At 34.3% G+C, this 9,625-nt stretch overlaps 1 long non-coding RNA gene across 1 annotated transcript; it reads left to right on the top strand.

Moving 5' to 3' along the window:
* Positions 1–786: 786 nt before the first annotated feature.
* On the top strand, positions 787–2,135 carry LOC135224121 (uncharacterized). The gene is made up of 3 exons (XR_010316629.1): positions 787–847; positions 1,125–1,269; positions 1,905–2,135. It is a non-coding gene; the product is annotated as an uncharacterized LOC135224121 (long non-coding RNA).
* The last annotated feature ends 7,490 nt before the right edge of the window (positions 2,136–9,625 follow it).

A 9,625-nucleotide genomic window follows, 5' to 3' on the forward strand; every position in this document is an offset into this window, starting at 1 on the left:
TAAATATATAATAAGAGCACATCAACCTGAAACAGAATTCGAACCTATTTCATTGTGGTCTTATACAGAGGTGACAGAGACTTACCCACTTGGCTATCAAGGTAGACACCAGGTGACTTAGAGCATCTCTTCAACGAATGTTCATGGAGGATTTGGGTTTCATACCCATCGAATTCAATATCAAATATTCACTAATTGTTGTGTATTTTTATACAGATAATAAGGGTGTGTGACACCATGTTTCAAAGCAATATCTTCCATATTTTTTCGATAATTCATTTGATAAAATGGGGAATTTCGTGTCACTAAAAAAGAAAAAATAAGGCCCTTTTCTACACAGTAGTCACAGTATGAGAAAGGTAATGACGCAAGATGATCAACACAGTCATAATGAGAGCTTAATTGTTAGTAAGAAAATGCAAAGGACGTAGTACCATAAAGAAGAGAAAGAAAAAAAGTGCAGTTACCTCATAGAAAGGGACACTCGAGCAGAGGGGCCAAGAAACTTAGTAGAAAATTGGAAATGCTTTCGGTTCTCAGATCTTGTTCCAAATATGGCTGCTACCCTACTTCCCTCTTTATCATAGCATTGACCTGACCTCTGGGGAACCTCCTGTCAGCATATCCACTGTAATGGTCAGCAAAGTAGCAAAACTTATTTTAGGAAAGATCTTAGAAGCCATCCTAGTGGGAGGGACTCATCTATAAGATACACGCACACACACACACACATCTGAGCGTCCTTGTTACGTGTCTGGTGACGTTAAGCCAACAACTATCGATGGAGAAGTGGTTCCAGTCGTCGGGACTCGGGTTAGTTAGTACGTTATTGGTCTCGTCGTAGCAGGTAAGGAAGTGTGCTGAACTTCTTGTATACAGCCTTAATCTGGCGTTAAAATACTGTTATTTGTAAGCTTTTGGACTTTGGTTTTCTCTTCGTTTGGTATTGTGTTCCATTAAAGGTCCTGCTGACAGAGCTGTTTTTTTCTTTCTTTCTTTCTTCAAACTACTCGAAAAGCTGTTGTGTAAATATCTATTGAATAGTAGTACGTACTTCCTCGCCATAGAAATGCTTATTTGAAGTGGTGCCTCTTGAAGTATATAACTTTGTGATTGTTTTCCAGGAACGCATGAAATCCAACTAGTACTGTGAATGGTTATGTTTATAGCTGGATCTTCACTATTGAATTTTGTTATCTAATGTGGGGTTTATTCCACCGATCTCTAACATGAACACTAAACTCGGTAATATGAAGGTAAAAGCGAACGGTAAGTTTATCATTTTTAAGTTCCAACTCCAGTTCATTCTTTTTATACCTCCACCCTTTTAGGGGCGTGGGGGTGTTCTCTCTCAACTGATTATGGTTGGTCGAAAGACCTTCCATAATCAGTTTTGGGAGTTTTTTTTTTTTTTTTTTTTTATTCTATCACTTGTTTACTAAATATTTTTCTAATTTAATTATAGGTTCATGGCTAAATTTAATAAACTGTTTACAAAACAGTACTAAATACTTGTCAAATTTAATTATAGGTTCATGGCTAAATTCAATCACTTATTTATAAAACGGTACTAAATTCTTGTCAAAATTCAATATAGAGGTTCATGGCTAAACTCAATGAAGTCTTTGGATTTAAAAAAATAAATATTTAGTTTAGCCAACTAAGTCTTAAAATGTTTATTGCAATGAACAGTTTAAATATAACCATTTAAATTGGACTAACAGTTTTAGAATCTTTTATTAATCTTCAATTAAACGTAGTGAAATCGTGTACAGTTTAAAAACTGTTTAAATTAGAGTAACTGTTAAGCTACACAGTTGGAGATTTGTGTTAATTTGAAATTAAAAGTGAAATCGCGCACAGTATGCCAGGACAAATTTCTGTCCCGTTCATTTTCATTGCAGGTCTTGCCCATGGAGAAAGAGGCCAGGTAATTTAGGTTCAAGAGGTTCCCAGGCAGGACTAAGTGGGGAAACCAAAATCGGCCATATAATGTTCCTGTGCATAGTACTGCGTTGTTTTTGACTTGAGACAAGCATCGTACTACTTCGTTTGCATCAGTAAAGGAATGGATATGAAGATTGTTCTTAGCTTTTAATCAAAATGTTGTACTTTGTAAATGAATTTAAATTGACTTCAATGTTTCATGATCCTAGGTCGTTAACTTATTTTCCAGTTGTTGGTTTTCAAAGTTTGTATTGACCTGATTTCCCTTGATTGTCATACTGTGCTCTTGTTTCCTCATTGGAGATGTTTTCCATATCTCCTTTCAAAGGTTCCTGTTTGGCTTTCATATCTTGAGGATTAATTCGTTACATTCTTGAAAATGGTATTTTCACAAGATTTCTGCTTGTTATTAAAGTATTATAACATAACAGTATATTTGAATAAGTATATTTCCTGACCCATTACTGGAGCTCATGATACTATAGCAAAGCGCTATAGTTTAGTGTGATGGCAAATATTATAGACAATGACATATGAATAGTAATGATTCTGCATGGAGGTTATTTAAAAATGCAGTGGACTGCCCGTCTCGGGATTCGGAACTGAGAAAATTATCTATATATAATTGCTTAGATATAAAGCTGTGCGTAATTTGGTAAGTTTTTAATCAATTTGGATATTTATGTTTTGAAATTTAAATTTCTACCGATTTTAGTAATGAATGTTAATCATACGACGTTTTAAATTAGTGTAACATCCAGATCGGTTGAGATCTCGCCTGCTTATGAAGTGCTATCAAGTAGTTTGGTACATCTAGGTAATAACTCCTATAGCAGTTGATTTGCTTATTAAGAATTTACCGTTTTTTTCAGGGGGTAGACTGTAATAAACCCGCAGTGGCTATAATAAACACGGTGAAATGCATTTAACGCCCCAATCCCTAGTGGCTGTCGTGTTAGTTGAAACGTTCCTGGCAGTCCGTGTGGAGTTATTACCTAAAATTACCAGTTGTTAGCAATGTGTGTTAATGACTAACTCGTTCACATGTTACGGTCAGCCAGTGTGGTGTTTGGTGTTCTTCTGACGTACGTTGCAAAATAACTTAATTCATGCTAGACTTTAAAAAAATTACTTTAATTGGCGAAGGAGTGCCAAGATTTAACAAGCTTCTATGACTACCTATAAGCTGCTCAGGTAAGTCTGGCAGTGAACTAATATTTGAGTTTGCTCGAAAAAAATTATAGTTAAAATTCTGCTGATAGAGCTTTATCTTAAAATCCTGAAAGTAATTATGGTAATGGAGCTTGAATACATTTTTATTTTTATTAGTTACGTTAAGTCTGTTGACCAGACAGCTCTGTGGTAATCTCACAAGTAGACAACTGAACATGCCCTTGGGCACTATAACGGCATAAGATCCAGTTTACTACAATATTACTGTATTGTTAAGTGTGAGGAATTAGTAGTTTATTAAGGCAAATTTATTAATGATTAACGGAGGTTGGTACGAATGTTATGGTGGAATCTTGTTTCAGCCAAGCTTTCGGTTACTTTTAAAACGATTATTACACGATAATAATTTTTCACTAATCGGCTCTTCCAATCGGGTCTTGTGCCATACCTGTCTTGCGTTGCCGTTCATTGACGAATGAGTTAACAACCTACATATCCTAATAATTATCTTCCTCTCTAATACATCAAAGATCCAGCTATGTAGAATGCAATAAGGTTTGATATTCTCGTATCTTCAAATGCACTTAGCTTAACAACAATACGATTATGTATAAAAATTTATGAAATACATTAGATATGTTCCTTTGTAGCTAATGACAAGAGATGACTTCAATTACCTTAAAAACCACTTAAATATCAAGTAAAAGAAACATCTGCTTTCCGTTTCTTTGCTTTCAGGTGGTTTGTGGCAACCCATCCCAATCACTCACCGGTTTTGTCTTATTATGGAACGGTATCAAAATGAACAACAGAGAGGAAGACGTGATACAGGGAGACAGGCTATTGAAAGAGGTAAAAGGGAAACTAAAAGGATGAATGGCGAAAAGGAAAAAAAAAGTTTAGTATATCTTAGTTTAACCAGATCACAGAGCTGATTAATAGCTCTCATAGGGCTGGGCTGAAAATAACTATTTTTACGTGGCTAGCAGCCCTATGGAAAAGCCTATAAAAGGTCAGAAAAAGGTGTTTCACGTTGAGTTAAAGATACAGGAATTTTGGATAGGATGTTTATGATTTATTTATTAGAATGAAAATGTAAAAAATAATGTGCATGTTAAAACAGTAGTGAACAACTATTTCTAATTTAATAAAGCATATTTATTTCATAATTTTCGTTGGTGAAAAAAAAGCTCTCTTTGACCCCGAGTAAGCTGGAGGTCGGATCACGCCTTGTTTGTATTTTTGCTGCAGATTCTCTCACTGCTGAAATATTGTGAACTTTGTTATCCGAGCGCCGTATTACTAAGAATATACGCGCGTTAATGACTGACATATTGTAATTTCTTTAATAATAGTGGGAATTCATTCGTTATTCGTCGACAGAGAAAAATCCTATAAGGAATTGAACAGAATGGAGGAGGTTTGCTCTGTCAATTACAAAATGTGGGATATCATGGATGGCTGAAGAGTTGAGGCTTGAGGTCGTCTGGTCTTATCGAATTGCTTTTCCCAAATGGAGAAAAACAGTTCTGAAGCAGCGAGACTCAATGTATCGAACACAAAGACTGAAAATGGGTTTCCTTCTGAAGAGCTATATGATAGAAGCTTACAAAGTTTATTAACTTCTTTTATTTTTTTACATTAATATATATAGAAGCAAGTTGCTTGTTGCATAGGGATATTTCATAACTGGATGCGGTATCCTTTGAGAGAGAGAGAGAGAGAGAGAGAGAGAGAGAGAGAGAGAGAGAGAGAGAGAGAGCGACGGCGTGGCGGGGTGGAGTGGAATCGAGGTTCGTTTGGAGAGGTTGGAGGTTGTGGGGGGAGGCGGTTTATTTAATTTTGTGACATTAAATTTGATTTTCGCTTTCCGCTAATATCAATTCCCCTTTTAAAATACTAAACAAAGCCCAAAATGAAATGAAAAAGAGACTATTTTTATGGGTGAGTATAACATATTATATTTCTGAAAGGGAACTTGATAGTGTGCGATTGATAACTATTATTACTGGTTTCAGAATTTTAAAAAGTTTTCAAAATACCTGTAGTAGACTGTTTTAAGCAGGTATGAAAGTAATGAAATGACCATTCTGCCTTAAACATTTATGCTCGAGAAAGGGCTTCAGGGCTCTCTCTCTCTCTCTCTCTCTCTCTCTCTCTCCCTTGTTACCGTGGTGATGAGGCTTCCGGCCAATTCTCTGGGATTTGGGGGTCCGCCCGAGTGCATTTTACCTTATGAATAGCAAATTGTTTCTTTGCCAAACCATCTCATTTACAATTCCTCATAAATGCAGTTTTATTTATTTGTTTAATTATCTTTTTATTTATTTAATTGCCCTAGGAGAGCTGTTCATCAGCTCAGTGGTTTGGTTAAACCAAGATATACTTCACTTACTACATACATGTATATGTGGACTTGGTTATGTATTTCAACAATTACAAAATTACTTTCCTGCTGAATTGACAAAATCTAATTAGGACACTTGAAGGTAAAAACTCACCGGAGAATCACCATAAAAGTAAACTGGAAACTAAAATTTACCAGATGCTAAACACAATGTTATTCAGCTATGAATGGAGATGGTCTCATAACTTTGGATAAACGTTACGTTTGTTTGCTAATATGACAGACGTATTCCCATGGAAGGTATCAAATGAAACGGGGGACGCTCCTACTATATAACACAGTAAGCTGTGCCAACCGCGTATTACCTAATTTGCATAAAGTTAATTTGCATAAAGTTCCTTTTCATACTAATTAAATGATGGGATAGAAATTCTACAAAATTAATAAACAGAAAACAAATGATATTAAACTCGATGCATCGCGGTGTAATTGTTTGCACTGGAATGTCCCCACCCCCCTCAACCTCCCCTCCACCCCCTCCACACCCACCCCTTACACCCAGCCCTACCCCTCCACCCCGTCCCACCCACCCTATTTCCGAAGGTCAAAGCGCCTCTACATTAACGTGGCTTCTGAAACTAAATACTAAACTACTATCATCATAAATCTTTTACAAATTAAACGACACCAGAGAGTACTGGATAAACTAGCTTTCATTTTTGATATTACACCCGGAGATCATAATTTCCTATCTTATAGGCATTACTTTGCAGCCTTCCTTAGGCCCCAGGCTGCAACTCTTTCTTTCATTTTACTGTACCGCCTTTCATATTCTCTTTCTTCCATCTTACTTTCCACCATCTCCTAACAATTGATTAAAAGTGCAACTGCTTTGAGGTTTTCCTCCTGTTACGCCTTTTAAACCTTTTACTGTCTATTTCCGCTTCAGCACCGAATGACCTCATAGGCCCCAGTGCTTGGCCTCTGGCCTGAATTCTATATTCAGTTCAGTTCACATTGTACTTCAATCTAGAAAATGAGTAGCATCTTCTTCCAATTCCAGTCTGGGTCAGGATTCCAAGATTCCCATCTTCCACTCTTAGATTTTATCATTTCAATGCTTACAATTCCCGTGTGAGCTGGAATATATTATGGAGCTGGAAAACTCCACAATTTTTATTTGAGATTAAGCTAATCTGCATAACCTTCCCAGCCGTTTTCAACCTTGAAAAGTACACGCACACTTGTATATATATATATATTATATATATATATATATATATATATATATATATATATATATATATATATATATATATATATATATATATATATATATATATATATATATATATATATAATATATATATATATATATACATATTAGAGGGTGTATTGGATATCCGCATCCGCATCCTCAGTCCGCAGCATTATCCGACATTTTTTATAGAAACTCCGCATCCGCCACTTCAACATCCGTATTGGACAAGTTTTCAACCATCCTGCAGTCCCACATCCCACATTCCTCAATTTGGACAAAGCAACATGCAACCATCCCGCATCCGCATCCATCCGCATCCCGCAATCCGCAAGTTTGGAGAATGCGGAATTAATGCGGATTGTTCACCCCTACTCCAGTGGTTCAATAGTCCCATAATCCATATAACTCATACATTGTAAGGTTAACTTGTTAGAGGTCGTTTTTCCTAAATTTTGGCTTTTTTCAATTTACTTATTTCAGAATAAGCATGGATGCACCTTAACAAGGATTATAAATTGAACTCAGTGTATCAGTATAATAACCTGTTTTATAAGGCAATTTTCGTTTAAGCAAACATTCAAATCATGTCCACTGCATAGCATTTTATTGATAACCCTTATATCGTTGTATATATATATATATAATAATATATATATCTATAATATATATAATAGTAATATATATATATTTTAATATATATATATATATATTATATATATATATATAATATATATATTAAGAATTAATATATATACTATATTATAATAATATATATACTATAAATAAATAAATAATAAATACATATATTAATATATATGTATAAATTAAATATAACTATTAATAATAGTTATATACTATACTATTACTTATAATAATATATATATAGATAATATAATAATTATATATTACTATATTATAATATACTTATAATTATATTATTATATTGCATGTGAACGAAGGAAGAAGAAGAAGAGAGAGAGAGAAGAGAGAAGAGAGAGAGAGAGAGAGAAGAGGAGAGAGCAGGGTAGGGGGGTTATTCGAATCAACAGTATATTCTTCATGTTATTTTTCTGTTGTAACACATAGAATTTTAATTTAAATTTCAAAATTTACACTTGCCATTTTAATCTCAATAATTTACGTTTAATATCTAAAAACTGAAATTATAAACGACATTCATCAAAAATGAAAATAAAAAATATGAGCCTTCTTCCCCGACCGAAATATTTATTATCCAAAATCGTGTTACGAAAAGACCGGGAGAGTATTAACAAATTTATGAAGGACTTTAACAAAAGATTATACCTTAAATATAATTTATAACTAAAGGTTGTGATAGGATGTCTATAAAGTGGGCTGTTCTTTTGTCCACTGATTTTCCATTGATCATTGTTCACACTAACGTCATTCATCACAACTAATTAAGGCCAGGCAACTACGAATTTATCTTCCACAGTCATAAGCAAAATTTCATTATCCAAGGCGTAATGCATTAGGTCATACATAAAGTCCAATCTAATCTCAGTTACTTACAAGTTTTGTTGTGTGCATTTGGCTCCTCCGATGACAATTTACTCATCATAATTATAACGTTTGGGGCTACGTTTGAACAAAAGAATTTAATTTATTTTTGGAGCTTGGGCAGTTTATAGCATAAATGACTCCTCTTATCATTTCTCCCTACTAAACATGAATAAAATAAAATAATGACGCCCCAAAGGAGGGAGAAAAAAACACAGTATCAGCAACGAAGGGCAACATTAATAATTCCCTAGAGACTTCTAGTCACTTCGCCCTTGAGGTCCTCGTAAAAAAAAAAAAAAAAAAATCTAAAGTAACCATGCTTTGTTAGGAATATAGGGTGTAACCAATCACCAGATTCATTTTTAGATATTCGTGGCCAACAATTATCTAACTATTTAATTTTTTTTTTTTTTTTTTTTTTTTCTTGTTAAAAACAACGCATTCCAAAATTTGCAGTATTTCAAAATTATCTCGGCATTTCATTTTTATTCTTCAGACTGATTGGAGTCCTGAATTCATTTGAAACGGTGAATAGTACCACTTGAATAAAATATTTAATTCCCTTTAAACTGTGGTCATTTTTTACTTTTAATAACCAAATCCTCTGTTACCAAAAGATGCACTCTCCTCATAAATTCGGAACTTTTTGTGTATTGAGGTTTGAATGTTTTTATGTAACTTCCTCCAACATATTATAACCGTATCGCATTGCAATGAAGTCACACGTCAATATACCGTAACACAATACCCTTTCGAAAATAAAGTTAAATATTCTTTTTAATGGGGACTCTTTCAACTATCCAAATGACCCAAACCGAGGGGGAAAAATATACAGGAACACTCTGTCAATAAATAAACATATAAGAAAACTTTTTTAAAAATTCTAAAAAGGTTGTCAGTTAAAAGGTTCGTGTTTTCTAAATAATGCAACATCAGGACTTATTTCTGGAGAGAGAGAGAGAGAGAGAGAAGAGAGAGAGAGAGAAGAGAAGAGAGAGAGAAGAGAAGAGAACTTTTATACTTAATGAAACAACAATTTATTATTAAGGAATTATGCAAAAATATCTGCTATGTAAAAAGAAAGGTAATCAATATGCACTTACATACTATTAACCTTTGGCCAAAACCGCCAGTAGAAAGCGAAGGAATGTTCAAGTTTATTTCCTCGGGAAGAAGACCAAGGGCTAACCTTTGCCATAAAGAGGACGAAATACAAAGAAGTAAATTCATACCCCATTGCATCATTCTGTGGATGAAACGATGTCGCCAAAATGGCCATAATTTCTATTTTGATATCAGAGACGACAGGTTCCCGGTTCTTCGACGAGACATTGGCCTCATCCACAAATTAATAAAATTTAGCAAATGGAATT

The sequence above is a fragment of the Macrobrachium nipponense genome, chromosome 10 (genome assembly GCF_015104395.2).
Source record: "Macrobrachium nipponense isolate FS-2020 chromosome 10, ASM1510439v2, whole genome shotgun sequence".
NCBI lineage: Eukaryota > Metazoa > Arthropoda > Malacostraca > Decapoda > Palaemonidae > Macrobrachium > Macrobrachium nipponense.